This window comes from Phyllostomus hastatus, unplaced genomic scaffold (assembly GCF_019186645.2).
Source record: "Phyllostomus hastatus isolate PE091 unplaced genomic scaffold, TTU_PhHast_1.1 phas_scaffold_1674, whole genome shotgun sequence".
NCBI lineage: Eukaryota > Metazoa > Chordata > Mammalia > Chiroptera > Phyllostomidae > Phyllostomus > Phyllostomus hastatus.
The window spans coordinates 9,742,307-9,756,305 of record NW_025334011.1 but is presented as its reverse complement, the minus strand read 5'-3'; the positions used below and the strand labels follow the sequence as shown (position 1 = coordinate 9,756,305).

The window sequence follows — 13,999 nt, the reverse complement described above, 5'->3', positions numbered from 1 at the left end:
AAACACAGTAATATACTCAAGAGCTGAGGACCATCAAAAAAATATGTATTGATATTAGCCTCCATCAGCTCTTAAAAAAACTTTACAAATATGACTGAGGTGCCCCCATAGTCTTTCCTGGGTAGCTACCATTTATCTGACACAAAGTGTAAAATGCACTACTCTGTAAATACATCCTCCCTGACAGGAATTTATAATCCAAAGTATCAAATAAGTAAAGTTTTAATAAAAAAAAGTAGACTACAGAAAGAAATTCAGAAGGTATAAATTGGAAAAGTCAGCTAATTCAGGGAATTACAAGAAACAAAGGAATGTGACAGAACTTCAAAATATGCATCAATTTGAAAATGGAAAGTAGGAGAGAGGAGAAGGTAGTTGAGATGATTACCAATGACCCATAGTTAAAATAATCTAAGCTCTCAGACCACATCAGCCTAGACCCAAATCAACATATCTCACCTGGGGACCATACTCAACTGTCTTACCATTCTGTACTATTTGTTTTTGTTATTCCCATTAGGTTCTGAAATACACTATTTGAAGTGAAGCACTTCCCCCACAAAACTCTATAAATTTAATAATACTAAAAAAAATGGAGATTGATAAAAATCAAACCTAAGGAAGGAAAAAAATATAGGGGATTTTGTGTCACTGGACCCTACAGGATTCCTACTACAAGGCCACACTACCAAGACAGGGAGTCAAAGCAGTTCTACCTAATACATAGAAACAAACACAGGGAGGCTGCCAAAATGAGGAGACAACAAAATATGGCCCAAATGAAAGAACAGAACAAAACCTCAGAAAAAGAGCTAAATGATATGGAGATAAGCAATCTATCAGATGCAGAGTTCAAAACACGGGTTATAGTGACAGTCAAGAAACTTAGTGAGGACCTCAACATCATAAAAAGGATCTAGTCAGAAACAAACAATACACTAATTAAAATAAAGAAAATAAAGAACAATTTACAGGGAAACAACAGTAAAGTGGATGAAGCCAAGAATCAGATCAATGATTTGGAACATAACGAAACAAAAAGCAACCAATCAGAACAAGAAGAAAAAAGAATCCAAAAAATGGATAGTGTAAGCAGCCTCTGGGACAGCATCAAGTGATCCAATAATCACATCATAGGCGTACCAGAAGGAGAAGAGAAAGAGCAAGAAATTAGAAATCTATTTGAAAAAAATAGTGAAAACTTCCCTAATTTGGTGAAGGAAGTAGACATGCAAGTCCAGGAAGCACAGAGTTCCAAACTAAAGATGGATGCAAAGAAGCCCACTCCAAGACACATCATAATTAAATGCCAAAGGTTAAAGATAAAGAAAGAATCTTAAAAGCAGCTAGAGAAAAGAAATTAGTTACCTATAGGAGAAATACCATAAAACTGATTTCTCAAAAGAAACTTTGCAGGGTAAAAGGGATGGGCAAGAAATATTCAAAGTCATGAAAAGCAGATTGCTCTACCCAGCAAAGTTATCATTTAGAATTGAAAGGCAGATCAAGAGTTTCCCAGACAAGAAAAAACTAAAGGAGTTCATCATCACCAAACCATTATTATATGAAATGTTAAAGGGACTTATTTAAGAAAAAGAAGATCAAAACTATGAACAATAAAATGGGAATAAATACATATCTATCAACAATTGAATCTAAAAATCAAACTAAAATGAGAAAAACAGAGACAGAATCATGGATATGAAGAGCATTTTGATGGTTGCCAGATGGGAGGGGGTTGTGGGGGAATGGATGAAGAGGAAATTAAGAAGCACCAATAGGTATTTACAGAATAGCCATAGGGGTGTAAAGTACAGTGTAGGAAATGGAGTGGCCAAAGAACTTACACGCATGACCCATGGATATGAACAGTGGTGTGGGGATTGCCTGAGGGACTGGGGGTGGGGGTGCTGGGTGGAGAGGGGAAAAGAAGGAAAAATTGGGACAACTGTAATAACATAATCAATAAAATGTAATTTTTTAAAAAACATGAATTTGTAAAGAAGTACAAGAAACATGATACAAAGACTAGGACGAATCCTTTTCTCTGCTTCCCTGAAAATCAGGTAAAACTCTTTAAAAGACAGTTACCTCATTACCTAAGAAATATTTTACAGAACGTTTGTATTACATGGACTTCTAAACAATAGTATAGCCCTGGCCGGGGTGGCTCAGTTGGTTGGGGCACTGTCACATAACCAAAAGGTTGCAGGCTAAATTCCTGGTCAGGGCACATAACCTGAATTGTGGGTTGGATCCTCCATCCAGGCACGTATGAGAGGCAACCAATCATTCTCTCACACATGAATGTCTTTCTCTCTCCCTTCCTCTCTCTCTAAAAGCACTGGGGAAAAAAATGTCCTCAAGTGAGGATAAAAAATGTTTTTAAATAAACAATACTCTGAAAATGTGTTCCAAACTACTGTCAGCAAGTAAATTAGTGTTGAGATATAATTAGTTTAACTAAATTTTTTTAAAAGAGCTTCTAATTTGAACTTACTTTGTGAGCAGACTTACAAGGGAAGAGGTCTAGCCACACTATGGAGGGACAGTCAGTAGGAATGATGGGAAATGTCAGTGTCTCAGTACATCTAGCTGATAGTGGCAGGTGAATCAAAAGAAGCAGCGACTAAATAAAATTTTAAAAGTAAATCTTTAAAATGTATGGCACAGTGATCCAAAGTCACTGGAAAGTAATCTCTGCACCCAATAATAGAGTTCAAAAGTTAATTATAAAGATAGAGGGTCATCTTATAGAATCCAAGGGTGAAAATAAGTCAGCCCTCAGGGAATCCAGGAGCAAGGAGTGGAAAAGCCGTGAGAGACTCAACTGAAGTTTACTCTATGGTCTCACCTGCCTCTGTCTACACTTCTGCTCTATTTTTCTCTAGAAAGCAGTTTTCCCAGCTTCTAAGTCCACGAGTCAGGGTAAAGCTACCTCCCTCCACACACACAGATTGCATCAACCCCATTGACTGACTCCCAAATTCTATGGAGAGAAAATGTGATTGGCCCAGCCTGGCGTCCTTTCCTCCACCCTGTCACTTATGATCAGACAGGTGATGGGAAAGGGAGACATGGCTGCTGCGGAGGCCCATCCCTGCTAATGAGCAGAGATTTCCCAAAGTATAGGCACTGGGCAGATTACTAGATAGGGATCATCATATTCCCTGCACTGTCTCCTTCTTTCCCTCTTTCTTCTTTCTTAATTTTTTTATTGTTGTTCTATTACACTTGTCCCAACTTTCCCCCATTAATCTCCCCTACCCCACCCAATTCCCTGCAATGTCAACCCCCCACCTGTTGTCCATGTCCATGAGTCATTTATACTTGTTCTTTAACCAGACCCTTCCCCTTCTTTCCTCCCTTATCTTCCCCCACTCTGGTTACTATCAGTTTGGTTCTTGTTTCCATGCCTCTGGTCCTATTTTTCTCATTTGTTTGTTTTGTTCATTAGATTCCTCTTATAGGTGAGATCATATGGCATTTGCCTTTCACCACTTGGCATATTTTACTTAGCATAATACTCTACAGTTCCATCCACACTGTTGCAAAAGGTAGGAGTTCCTTCTTTCTTTCTGATGTATAATATTCCATTGTGTAAATGTACCACAATATTTTGATCCACTCATTTACTAATGGGCACTTAGGTTGCTTCCAGCTCTTGCCTATTGTAAATTGTGCTGCTAGGAACATTGAGATGCACAGGTTCTTTTGAACTGGTGTTTCAGGATTCTTAGCATATAATCCCAGCAGTGGAATCACTGGATCAAAATGCAGTTCCGGTTTTAGTTTTGTGAGGAAATTCCACACTGTTTTCCACAGTGTCTGCACCAGTCTGCCTTTCCACCAACAGTGCACTAGGGTTCCCTTTTCTCCACATCTTCAACAGCACTTGTTTGTTAATTTGTTAATGATTGCCATTCTGGCCAGTGTGAGGTGGTATCTGCAGTTTTAATTTGCATCTCTCTAATGGCTAGTGATGCTGAGCATCTCTTCATATGTCACTGGACCCTCTGTATGTCCTCCTCGGAGAAGTGTTTCTTCAAGTCCTTTGCCCATTTGTTAATTGGATTGTTTGTCTTCCTGGAGTGGAGTCATGTGAGTTCTTTATATTTTGGAGATCAAACCTTTGTCTGAGGTATCATTGGCAAATATGTTTTCCCATATGGTTGGTTCCCTTTTCATTTTGCTGATGTTTTCTTTAGCCATGCAGAAGCTTTGTAATTTGATGAAGTCCCATTTGTTTATTCTTTCCTTTATATCCCTTGCCCTAGGAGGTATATCAGCAAAGATATTGCTGCATGGAATATCTGAAATTTTACTGCCAATGTTTTCCTCTGGGATTTTTATGATATCACAGCCTCTGTTTAAGTCTTTTATCCATTTTGAGTTTATTCTAGTATATGGTGTAAGTTGGTCTAGTTTCATTTTTTTCCATATACCATTCCCGATCTCCCAGCACCATTTGTTGAAGAGGCTATTTTTACTCCACTTTATGCTTCTGCCCCCTTTGTCACATATTAATTGACCATAGAGAAATGGGTTTATTTCTAAAAATATGGAGCGCTTCACAAATTTGTGTCATCCTTGCACAGGGGCCATACTAATCTTCTCTGTATTGTTCCATTTTTAGTATATGTGCTGCTAAAGCAAGCATTCTTTCTTTTAAAAAAAGATTTTATTTATTTATTTTTAGAGAGAAGAAGGGAAGGAGAAATAGAAGAGAAACATCAATGACCGATAGATACATTGATAAGTCGCTTCTCATATGCCCCCAAATGGGGACCTGGCCCACAACCCAGGCATGTGCCTTGACTGGGAATCAAACCAGTGACCTTTCGAATCGCAGGCCAGCAGTCAATCCACTGGGTCACACCAGCCGGTGCACTTTTTTTTTAAGGGTAGCTAACTTTATTCATTTCTGACTTTAAATAACTTTTTACTTTTCAATTATAGTTAAAATAAAATATTATATTAGTTTCAGATGTACAGGCCAGTGATTAGACATTATATAACTAAGTAATCAGCCCGATAGATCTCATACCCATCTAACATTATACATAATTATTACAATATTATTAACTATATTCCCTATGCTGTACTTTCCACCCCGTGACCATTTGGTAACCACAAATTTGCACTTTTTACTCCCTTCACCTTTATTAACTCAGCCATGCAGGCCCACTGCTATCTGACAACTGTTAAAATGTTCTCTGTATCTGTGTTTCTGTTCTGCTTGTTCATTAGTTTTGTTTTTCAGATTCAATTATTGATAGATGTGTATTTATTGCCATTTTACTGTTCATATTTTTACCTTTTTTTCTTCTTAAAGCAGGCCCTTTAATTCCCACATTTTCAATAACCAATCAATGGAGCTATTCAGCAAAAGTCACTTGCCTTTTCACACTAGAAAGGAGGCCCAGAGGCCAAGGCCAAAGCCTTCAATGTTGATTTCCAGCTTTCTTAAAATCTCTCTTTTTACTTCAGTTGGTTGTCAAATGCTAAGTACCCTGTCTTCTCCAGTTTCAGGGTTCCACTCCCATTTAGGTCTTCTACCAATTCCCAATTTCCCTGTTTAAGTGTAACTCTTGACCTCAGTTTATTCAAAGAGCAAAAGCTCGTGCCAAGTTGGAGAATGCCAGTGAACAGTGTTCTTGGCCTCTATGAGACCAGCATGTAGAACGCGCAGGAAAGATGAGATGTAGGAAGCAGAAAGCCACCTTTGCTGGCCACTGTCCCTTCAACATATGTGCAGTGGGAGATCTGCCCCTGGGCCTGGATGACAACTTGAGTGGTCCCATAACTTTTCCAATCGCTCTTAGGTAGTAAAAATCCTTTGATTGGTTTAAACTACAAAACACAACTTTAATTCAGCAGAAATTTTAATGTGAATGCCATTGGTCAACACTTCAAGCTTCATTCAAAGATAGGTCTTCCCTCCACTTCCCCAGCTAGGGTCTGATGCTGGTGGGCTGTGTTCTCTAGGAAAGGGGAAAAGGAGTCTTCTTTCTATCCCCACAGATCCCCTCCAATTCATAACAAAAGGAGATGGGGAAAGGATAGCAAGTTATGTTCAACTGGTACTCTCCCAGGAAGGTTTTCTCTGGGTCTGGCCAATGACTAAAATTTACACACTCCCCTTGGTTGCTTTCTCACACTCTTTGAGGCCTGAAAGTGAAACATCTGACCTGGGCAATGAAATTTGGTCTGGCTGCCAATCCACCCCTGCTTTCTGGTTCCCAGAAGGCCACTTGATACAGATTCTCCTGTTGGAGGAGAGATGGGAGTGGTCCCTTGGCCTCTTCCCCTTGAGCAGGATTTGAACATATCTAATACAGCTCTCTCTCTCAGCTGGTCCTCAGAATGGCTCTCGTCTGGTCCTCGGGAAGCACTGGTATGCACTTTAGTCCCAGGATCATGGAAGTGCAGCTGGCTCCCGGAGCACACAGGTCTTGGGTGTTATCTCCCCCGTCCCCTGCCCTCACTCTCTGGACTGCTTCTTCAAGCTGGTACCTTCAGCCTCTCAACTTTGAATATCTCAGGTAAAAGTCAGACAGTCCAAATACCAGAGAACATCAATCAAGTTGCCCTCATGGTCCCCTTGACACACGCCTCCCCCGTGAGATTTCAGAAGAAGATCTTAAATGAGGGGTTAGGTGGGACTCAGCCTTGTTTTCCTTAAGAACACTTTTCACAGACCTTTTACTAAACTCCACTTCCTTTGCTCCTTTGTGGTCCTACTTTGAGTGAGGGTTTTTTTCTATTTTTTTTTCAATTACAATTTACTTTCATTATTATTTTGCATTCTTTTCAGGTGTACAGCATAGTGGTTAGAATGGGGTGTCCAACCTTTGGCATCTCTGGGCCATACTGGAAGAAGAGGTGTCTTGGGCCACACATTAAATACATTGCAACATGTAATCACAAAAAAATTTCATAGTGTTTTAAGTAAATGTATAAGTTTATGTTAGGCCACATTCATAGCCATTCTAAGCCACATGTGGCCTGCTGGCCATAGATTGGAAGCCCCTGGTTAGACAATCATATACTGTGCAAAGTGGTCCCCAATATGTCCAGTACTCAGCTGACATAGTTACACAGCTATTAAGTATTATTGACTACATTCCCTGTGCCGTGCAGGGGAGCCTTGGTTCTTGAACTTAATTCATTCCAGAAAACTCTCTAAGAACTGATTTGTTCGAAAGCCAAGTCTCCCTTTTTGTCTTCTGATAGATGTGTGACATCATACAGGTATCAGAACAAAAGAGTTGTCAGATCAGGACTTAAAAACCAAAGTTTTATTAGATAACCAAGACATTTTTTTCCATGAACAACTTGGTCAAGAACCAAATTGTCTTGAGAACCGAGGCATTCGAGAACCAAGTTTGATTGTACTTTACATCTGCATGACTATTTTGTAATTACTAATCTGTACTTCTCAATGCCCTCGCCTGTTTCACCCAGTCATCCAACCCCCTCCTGTCACCCATCAGTCTGTTCTTTGAATGAGTGATTTTTAAGAGTCAGAGGGGAGCTAAGATATTTCCTTTGAGATTTGCTTCCTGCTCTGGCAATTACTTTAGAATTTCACATCTATTGTCTTTGGTGCCTCAGTCAAAACTTTACTTTTATATCCTACTAATCATACTAATGTGGATCTGTAAAAACTGTTTTTGTTAATTTACACCAAGGACATAGGGCTAAAAAAACTTGTTCTCTAAAATAGGCTGTTCGATAGGCTATCGAAAACTTAGCTGTTTAAGTACCCATGAGAGTGGAATGCCCCCTCTTGCCTGGATGATGGAGAGTGTGGGTCACTTTGGCACAGGGATGCAGCCTTGATTTCCAGTGCAGGTGCAGACCTTCAGGTAAAAGATCTGGGAACATGGCATTCCAAATTTCTCTTAATTTTAGTTTCCAAGGAAATGAGACTCTGAACACTGACCAGGTGTCAGCAAAAACATTACTAAGTGTTAATAAAATATTACTGACAGCCTTGCTCTGTTTCCAGTCTATCACAACAGTGTTTCATTCAAGTCCTGCCTGAACTCCAGCATTCCACATACCCTCCAATAACCCTGTCTCCTCCTCTGGTTGGTGAGGCTCTCTGTGGGTCCCTTGGAGCACTCTCCCTTGTTACAAGCTCACAAACAGAACTTAGACTTCAGCTTTGCCTCTGGTGGTGTTTGACTACTGGGTGTTATTTATTATTAACAATCAAGTCTTCCCAGATCAGGTTACCCACTCCCTCACTCCCAAGTTCTGTCTTCTGGTCTGCATTCTCCTGCAGCACCAGGTCACACACACTCGTCGCCACCATTGCACCTCTACTAGAGTCACCCAGCATTCTCCAACTATGATTGTATAATGTGCCAAATGCCATAAACACATGCATATGCAGGAACAACATCTATAGATTCTGGCAAAAGAAGAAATTAGTCAAGGGTATTAAAATCATCTGAAGGGCTTTCTCAAATTACACAAGCCCTGGAGTACTCATATGGTCCTTCCTACTATTCTCCCCTGCAGCACACACACTGACTCTGACTCATCACAGCAGTGACCCTATTGGTGGGCGACAGTGCCCTCAGGTACCTTTGGGTGAGGTTAAGAAGTCCTCCTTTATTTTCCACTGATCTGATAGATTAAAATGATCAAAACTCTAAGTCTGTAATTTTGGAAATTTTTTTTCTCTTAGCTAAAAATACAGCCTAGACCTCACCTAACTTAAAGGAAAACCTATCTGCATAAAGAGAGGAATGTCACCTGACTTCCTCACTCACCCTGGTATGACCAGCTCTGGCACCTGGTAAGTGCCCAGTGAGCATGTGCTAAACTAATTAATTTGGAACTCATTTTAAAATGGGTTTTGACCTGCCAAGTGTACCTGAGCAAGAAGCATTTATCTAAAGTATTAGCAGTGACAGTGGTCCATTCTATTCATTTTTTTTCTATGCAGCAACTCTTCAAGTTTGGTTTCTAATGCAAGTGGCAATTGGCTGCCTCCTCAGGGACACATGTGTAAACTGAGAGCTGCCGAATAACTCTGAGGAACAGGGGTGAGTTGAGGAATGATAGCATGGTATTGGGTTGTCTGAGCCCTGACACATTCACACCTTTAGGTCCACACCTATATGTGGGCCTCAGCATAGTATATTACCACATGTTATAGTTAAACCTCTGGGGTGATGAAACACATTAAGAAAGCTGATAACTGCTTAAATGTGGTAAGCTAACCTGAGGCATCTCAGCCTATTTGTGATCTAGTCTTTGGTTACTCCAACCAAAAGTGCCTTGTAAAGCAGATGTCCATCTGACTACAATCTATACATGTGTCTATATCTAGATAGATATAAAATTTAAAGTTTCTTATACTAAACCAAATTAGTCTCCATTCTCCCACTTGCCCATGTCTGGAAAGTTGTACATTTAAAGCAGTTTGGCCCTGGCCAGTGTGGCTCAGTTGGTTGGAACATCATCCCATACACCAAAAGGCTGGGGACTCGATTCCCAGTCAGGGCACATACATTGGTTTCAGGTTCAATCCCCAGTTGGGACATGTATAGGAGATAAGCAATCGATGTTGCTCTCTCACATTGATGTTTTTTTCTCCCTCCCTTCCTCTCTCTCTAAAATCCACAAACATTTTTTAAAGTTGTGTGGTATCATTTTAAAACACTCTTAATATCTGTAGCATTTGAAGTTATGACAAGAAAATAACTTTTTAATTGCATTAATTATTTTTAAGAGATTAAAAATCTCTTTGTTATGATTATCAAGTGAGGACAATTATAATAGTACAAGAAAAAAATGAGTCTTGTCACCATTTAGCTACTCTTGTGCAAGAACAGACCCAAAGAACAAAGAACATCTTCACTTTGTAATACTTAGGATCGAATAAGCCTTTCACATTCAGACAGAAGGACACTGATAGAAACATTCAGAGAAAATACACAGAGTGAAATAGGTTATTCAGTATTTATATTTAATTAACCTCAGTCATCGTTGTACTTATCTTGTGGAGCTAACAAGGGAGCATCGCAAAATCACTCTTGGACTACTTATGTTCCCCAGGAACTGCTGCACACCATCATTCATTAATTAGCACCGACCTGGAAAGCAGGAGCTTTCTCATCTCGCCACCTGAAAGCTGAGTAACTCCTTGTTGTGCCTAGAGAATTAAGAAATATGCAAGAAGAAGCCATAACAAAGTAGAAAGCCAGAAAAACAGCAGCAGAGGAAACAATTTGAGTATGTGCTCACGCAGAGGGTATTCAGGGTTCACGTGCATTGCCAACAAAGACTCCTAAGTATTTTAGGAGATTGGACTCTTGCTTCATTGCCTGTGTTTTTTTTTAACTTTCTTATGACTGTCTTTATCAAAAAATTTTCTGTCCCTAGTATATGAGCAAGAAACAAAAAACTTAATAGAGAAGTCTCTGATACATATGAGTTTAAATTCTGTGATTTAAAAGGAATGGAACCATATAGCCAAAAGGATATGTAGAGACATACTAAATGTAATAATTTAAGAATGGAGGACATGCATAATATAGATGAAAAATTGACTAAAGACGTTAATGTCACTCAAAAAGGAATGTTTCATGATATACATTATTTAAGGTTCTAATTATGTCCTATAAACAACTGAATAATAAATTCTTTAAACTAAAAGCTTTCCTTCATTTACAATAGTTAGTTCCTGTTAGCAAATGCCAAAAATTTTTATTTCCACACTATTAGATTTGTCCTAGGTGTTATTAATATTATTATGTATCAGTATGTCACCTTACTTAAGTCATTAATGATGGGTGTTCATTCAACAAACATTTAGTGAGGACCTACTATGTGCCAAGTATTGAAAAGAACACAGACATGTTTAAGGCAAAATTCCTAGCCTCTAGGAGATCACAATTGCACATTGGCGATTGTTATTATCAATATGGGCATTTGCCCATGCCCCAGTTATCTGCAGTGTAATGTTATGCATTATACATGCAAGCTAGCAAGGGACAAAGGAAATAAGGCAAATGGTGTGTGAGTACCATTAATGGCACCATTTAATTGAAATGGGCTTTATGAAGGAGATAGTATTACAGGAGATCCAAGTTTCCAATCAAAGTCCAGATGATTCTGAGAAAGTTAAAAAACTGTTGAAAAACCTCCAAAAGAGAGGAATATACAGTAACATTAGAGATCTGAATGTCAATCCCAGTTTAGAGGACACCAAAGCTAGGGGTGTGACCTTGGACATCTGGTTTGCCTTTCTAAGACCATTTCCTTATTAATAATATGTGCAGTTATTAATCTACCCAAGAAGTCACAAAGTGGGTGCACATAAAGTTTATAAAAATTTGGATTAGTTGCCAACATTTCAAACTGAGGACATCTCAAGTTGAATGTACTAGTTTCTTTTCTTTTCTTTTCTTTTCTTTTCCTTTTTTTTTTTTTAAGAAAGCCATGGCAAGGCTGACCCGCATTTCCTTGTGGCAACAGTTGCCAGGAGCAGAGAGTTGTGTCCCCTTTAGAGCTGGCATGTGCTTTGCAATCTGCCACATTTGATGTCCAAATTGCTTCTCTCATCCTCCCTGCTACCCACCTAGCCTCAGTAGGTATTTGAGTTTCTATTACATGAACTGGATGATTTTAAGAGCTTTTTGTTATTGTTGTTGTTGAAAGCTACAGAAACTGTTTTAAGTTTATATAAATTAAAAATATATGTTGTAGGGAGAAGAGACAAAACTCCCATATGGAAGTATTCCAAATAATTCATGTATGTGCTCCGCCCTCAAGAAGGTGGAACATTCCTCTGCACTCCTGAAGTGCAGGCAGCGTAAGGAATAGGGAGTGGGGAGGAGCAACTTCACAGTGGAGCGACCTCCGCTGGGTGATCAAAGCCAGGGTCACAGTGGAGTGACCTCCGCTGAGCGATCAAAGCCAGGGTCGAGAGTGGTAAGTCATGTCAACGGTATGTACAGTCACCCTCCCCAAAACCCATAACCTCCATCTAATCATGAGAAATACATCAGAGAAATCCCAGTAGAGGGACATTCTACAAAGCACTTGACCAGTACTCCTCAAAACTGCCCAGGTCACCAAAAATAAGTCTGAGACCATCACAGCCAAGAGTAAGCTAAAGAGACAAATAAATGAAATATGGTAGCCTAGATGGTATTCTGGAAGAGAAAAGGGACATCATGTACAAACTAAGGAAATCTGAATAAAATATGGACTGCAGTTAATAACAGTGTATCAATATTGGTTCATTAATTGTAACAAATGTACCATACTAATAATAAGATGTTCACAATAAGGGAAGCTAGGTACAAGGTGTATGAAACCTTGTATTACCTTTGTAATTTTTCTGTAAATTTGAAACAGCTTTCAAAAATAAAGTTTTTTTCCTCACCTGAGAACATGCTGACTGATTTTAGGTAGAGGGCCATGGAAGCGGGGATAGAGAGAGAGAGAGAAGACAGAGAGAGAGACAGAGAGAGAGACAGAGAGAGAGACAGAGAGAGAGAGAGAGAGAGAGAGAGAGAGAGAGAGAGAGAAACACTGCCAGCACGTCAGTGGGTACCTTGGCACACGCTGGGAAAAAATATTCTTTCTTAAGACATTTCACTTCCATTTGCTGGAAAACTGACAGAATATGGTGCTTTGTTAGAGCAAGACACCTCACTGACACCTGCCAGGCATTTGTCTGGGGAAAAAAAAAAAAACCCACAAAAGCGTGATTCCCACGATGCGCCCATGGTCGCTAATGCACCGGTTCCAGCACCACAACCCTGTGAGGTCACTCTGGGTGCCACATCTGTCATGCGCAAGTGTCCTCTACAGAGCCTTGCCAAGCCAGAGCTTACCTTCCTGTTTCGTGACATATAAGTCTCCCAACAGACTGGGCATTCCAACTGTCATGGGTAATCATTATTTTGTTTACCTTGGATTGAAACTTAAAAACCCAACTCTTGGCCTGATCCGATAATTGCAATTCCCTTAACTATAACAATGGGGGAATAACATCCTTAGTACCGAGGTGTTACAATTGTTGAGTGAGAACACATATCAAAACACTGCACCGTTCCAGGCAGACCATGAGGCTTCCATCCATACTCAGTCCCCTTCCTCTACTTAAATATATTACAGGCCCACCAAACCAACTCAGGGATCTCTGTTGAAAGATCATAGAGTTACGTGGAAACACTCAGATATACAGTCCCACTGTTCTGTGTGCAGGAAGGTGGAACAGTTTTTACCTGCCACGCTTACATGGAGCCAAATCCAATTATCACACACCATCTGCAGACGGTGTGTGTGCACTTCACAAGTTATATTGCAAAAAGCAGTTTATGCTTATGAACTAGCAAAAGAATCAATTTTTTACAAAATCCTCCCCCAAGGATATGTTTATTGATTTGAGAGAGAGAGAAAGGGAGAGGAAAATATTGATGGTTGCCTCCTGTACGTAGTGATCAAGTCTGCAACCTTTTGGTGTATGGATGATGCTCCAATCAACTGGACCACCAGGTCAGGGCAAGAACCAATTTCTAATTGGTAACATGTTAAAACTTTTGAAATTTATTTCAAATATATTTTTTTTCCTTAAAAAAACTTCCAGGTTTCATTTATCTGCTAAAATTGAGATTGTGCATCTTAACTGCCTTGTGTGTTACATTTGGTTGCAGTGAAGTAAGTTAAGAACGTAAATCAGGGGAGGCACTTAAGAACTGAACATGCCTCAGGAAGGGAAACTGCTCTACAAAAGGTACTGTGGGAGGCCCTGTACTGATACACTCCAGTCATCCATAGGATGTCTGTGTGTACAGGAGTCAGTACACGTCACAGGAGTAGAAAACTGAGAGATAAGCATGAATTGAAGGAAAAGAAATGAGTTGGGGGAGAGAACTATTTAGGCTGAGAAAGTACCTTGGAGGAGGTGTTCCTTTTGGGGTTCAGCATCAACAAAATCTTTGAGGCAGAATGAGCAATATATGTT

The 13,999-nt window shown here is 39.7% G+C and overlaps 1 pseudogene; it reads right to left on the bottom strand.

The window, feature by feature from the left end:
- Positions 1–4,555: 4,555 nt before the first annotated feature.
- Positions 4,556–4,656, bottom strand: LOC123831373 (annotated as a pseudogene).
- Between the last annotated feature and the right edge of the window lie 9,343 nt (positions 4,657–13,999).